This window comes from Suncus etruscus, chromosome 4, assembly GCF_024139225.1.
Source record: "Suncus etruscus isolate mSunEtr1 chromosome 4, mSunEtr1.pri.cur, whole genome shotgun sequence".
Lineage (NCBI taxonomy): Eukaryota > Metazoa > Chordata > Mammalia > Eulipotyphla > Soricidae > Suncus > Suncus etruscus.
The window spans coordinates 102,213,588-102,217,648 of record NC_064851.1 but is presented as its reverse complement, the minus strand read 5'-3'; the positions used below and the strand labels follow the sequence as shown (position 1 = coordinate 102,217,648).

The 4,061-nt window shown below is 36.4% G+C and overlaps 1 non-coding gene across 1 annotated transcript; it reads right to left on the bottom strand.

The window, feature by feature from the left end:
* Positions 1-3,694: 3,694 nt before the first annotated feature.
* Positions 3,695-3,858, bottom strand: LOC126007583 (U1 spliceosomal RNA). The gene has a single exon (XR_007495121.1). It is a non-coding gene; the product is annotated as a U1 spliceosomal RNA (small nuclear RNA).
* Between the last annotated feature and the right edge of the window lie 203 nt (positions 3,859-4,061).

Sequence of the window (4,061 nt, the reverse complement as noted above, 5' to 3'; positions counted from 1 at the left end):
AGAGCCCCACAATACTTTGAGAGCACTGTAGGGTGTATACCTGAAGACAGATATAGGGTGGTCCTGTTGCTACATTGCTGGGTCATACATTGTACAGCTCAGATAGTCTGAGCTCTAGAAGACTTCTGGAGCTGTCCTATTATCCTTCATATGCCTATCTGTAGAAAACTAATCCTGGAATTCTTATCAGTAGAAAATTAAACTTGTGACTTTAATCTTCTAAAGTTGGTTCTTTTTGGTTAGTGACCAAATTAAGTTGTTAACTGATATGCATATGCCTGTGTGGTAGCAATTAGTTTTTATTCATTTATTTAATTTTACTTTTTGCTTTTTGGGCCACCCTGGCAATGTTCAGAAGTAACTCTTGAATTTGTACTCAGCAATTAATCCTGGCAGTGTTTGAGAAACTACACCAATACCAGGAATAGAACCTATGTTGTCCACATACAAGACAAGTGCCCTACCAGCTATATTATTGCTCTGGCTTCAAGAAGTAGCTTTTTTATTTTTATTTTTAAGTAAAAACAGGCTTTATTCAGAAGTACTGAGAAAGGGGAGGGAGAAGATAAGAAAGAGAGAAAATAACATGCTCTAGAGAGAAACTGGGCTTCTCCAAAGATGGAGAGAGTTCTGTACACAACCCAACATGGAAGCAGGATAGTCTACATCTCGAGAAGAGAGATGTGGTTGACATGTGTTCAGGCACCATATGTGCAGGCTGACAGCAGACATGTTCACAGCACCAACACATGGGTCCAGAGAACACATGTGCCCAAGCAGTTGTTTTTAAATATTATGTTGATGTTGTCTGATTATTGATTAGATTACCTTGATAATGTCATAAAATATTTTAGGGAGTTAGCATTTGAGCTTAACACAAGACCATATATACTTAGGTGCTAAAATTTTCTGGTACACTGTGATCTTAGCTGAAGATTTGCTGCAGGAACTAAACACAGAGAATATAATGTTTCAAGTTTCCTTTTTGAATTTTAGTTGTCAACATTTTCTTGGCAGTGATAAGATGAAGCATGAAAAAGGCTGAATATAACCAGAGTTTAAAAGTAGACTACACATCATTTGAAAATAAGAAAATCAGAATAGGCCGGAAAGATAGCGTGGAGTAGGGTGTTTGCCTTGCATGCAGAAGGACAGTGGTTGATTTCTGGCATTTCATATGGTCCTTTGAGCCTGCCAGGAGCCAATTTTTGAGCATAGAGCCAGGAGTAACCCCCAAGTGCTGCTGGGTGTGACCCAAACACCAAAAACCAAAAAAAAAAAATCAGAATAAAAACTTTCAAATGAAAAAAAGAAAAGAAAGCAGTAATACCAGTACAACACAATACATATAATAAATTCTGGAGAGTTTTTATTTTATTTTAATTAATGTAGTTACCTTGTTTACTTTTGCCTTTCTTCCTCATCTTTAAGAGTCTCATTGCCTGGCAGATATTATTATTAAAGGTTACGGACAAAAGGGGTAGTAATTCAAAAGTTGACTGACAGATTTTCAAGCCCATGACTTTAATATAAAAAAATGATGGTTAATATCTCTCTACCATTTGACCTTAATTTTTAGTACTTTCCTTAGAAAAGACTCTCAACAGAGTTCGACCACTTTCTTCAGTTCTTCTCACCTGCCTGTAGAGTACTGGAATATCAGTTTTCCCATTGGCCCATCTTCTCACTGAGCTGTTGATTTCTTTTGCACCCCAGACTGTTGTGAGGCCTGTCTGAGGGACTCCTTTTGCAATATAGAAACCTGATTCCTCCCCTTTAAAAAAAAAAGTCTGACAAATTTTATTACATTTCAGTCGAAGCCCAGATTCTTTAGCCTGCCATCTAGTTTCTTAATTCTTCAATTTCACTTTTTTTTTTTTGGAGGGGCACACCCAGTGGCACTCAGGGATTATTCCTGACTCTGTCCTCAGGAATCACTCCCAGTGGGCTTTGAGGATTGTATGGGATGCTAGAGATTGAACCTGAGTTGGCTCTGTGCAAGACAAATGTCTTACCCTCTCTATACTCTCTTTGACCCTTCCAAATTCACCTTTAATCTATACATTTTTTATGTTTATCTCTCTATTGGTCACATTGAACTCCCCATTCTCCAACATTCTCTTTAGCATACAGATAATTAGAGTTCTAACCTGTTCTAACAACAGACCATTAGTACCAGGCTATTTTTAAACTTAACTTACATAGCTCATTCATAATCTGTGTGTCTGATATCCCAAAGGTCTTGCCTTTACTATAAAGATGCCAGTACTACCTTTATTTTTCCCTTTCCTTCCATTTCATAGAGTGATTTTAACAAAAGACTTCTCCTGGTGCCAGATTATTTCTCTTGACACAGGGCAATGTTTGCAATATAAGGTTGTCTCTGAACAATGTAGAGGCATTGCCTCTTATTAATTTTTTTCCCCAGCTGAGTTAGCAGCATTGAGCTTTTGCTATTCCTCAAAGAACTTGTTTTCTCAGTTTATAGATAGCATATGATTTTCTCCTTTTTCGATTCCCTTGACCTCCTTTGCTACACTTATTCATGAACTCTGTAGTCCTAGTAACAAAGCAACTAAAGACCACTTTAAATTTAGTTTTTTTTTTTTTTTATTAAAGTGTCTTATTGTTCTCTTTTTAATTCAGGAACGCTAACATTTTTTCATATAATGAATCTTTGGAGTTTTATAAAAAATATTTGTTGAAGAAGAGTGAGCCTTATTTACTTGCATATTTCTTCTAATGCTGCTCTGCACAGATAATTTACAAATTTACTTCTCTAACCTGGCTATTAAATTCTATATGCTTATCCTCCAATTGATTGAGCATTTACACCAAGAAATCTTGCAGTGATTTAAAATGTAATGTCTAAAAACAAGCTCTTAGCATCTCATAAAGCAAATGACCTCTTTTTCCAGAGGGAAGCAGAATTACTTCTTGGTCATAATTATACAGAAAATTTCATTAACCTCTTTCTGTTAAGATAGTAGTAGGTGGAAATTAGACTCATGAACTTGATATTCCAGTACTCTACAGATTAATCCTGTTGTCTTTTCTACTCCATGTTCTACTAATTCTCTTTCCAGCTATTTGTTAAGGTCAGGTAATTACTTGCTGTTATGGAGAATATTTCTTTATAATTTTTTAATTCCCCCTTTTCTATTTCTTTATAATTTTTAAAAATTGTGTTATTTAAAATTTTAAAATAATATCTTTATTTAAGTACCATGCTTACAAACATATTTGTAGTTGGGTTTCATTATAAAAAAGAACACTCCCCTTCACCAGTGCAACCTTCCTACCACCAATTATCCCTTCTTCCTCCTCCTCCACCCCTGTCTGTATTCTAGACAAGCATTCTACTTCTCTCACTCACTACCATTGTCATGATAGTTGTTAGTGTAGTTCTTTCTCTAACTGCACTCTCCACTCTTTGTGTTAAGCCAGTCCTTCCAGCTCTCATCTCTATTGTTTCTGTGTATTATTACAATAATGTCTTTTATTTTTCTTAAATCCCATAGATGAGTGAGACTATTCTGTGTCTGTCTCTTTCCTTCTGACTTATTTCATTTAGGATAATAGTTTCCATGTCCATCTATATATAGGCAAACTTCATGACTTCATTTTTTTCTGATGGCTGCATAGTATTCTATTATGTATATGTGCCACAGTTTCTTTCTTTTTTTCTGTTTTTTAGGGGAGAGCACGCACGCAGTCCCCCACTACCAGAAATTACGCAGTCGAGTTTTCCACATTTGGGGAAATTGCAGTGGTCAACATGCCCGGAGTTCAATGGGCAAGCCTCACCCTGGGGAATCTACCTTCCTGATCGTGGAATCTCCCCTGCCAGGTAAGTATGTCACAGTTTCTTTAGCCATTCATCTGCCAGAGTCTGGAAACAACCCAAACATCCTTTTTTTCCTCTAGCCATAAAGTTGCTACTGAGCTACTGAAGATTTTGTCCCTCCAACTCATAGAGAGGATGTGGCCTGCTGAAATATTCCTTTAATAATTTGAGTTTGAACAACTGCTTTGGTGTCCATTTCATTATGTATAGAGTT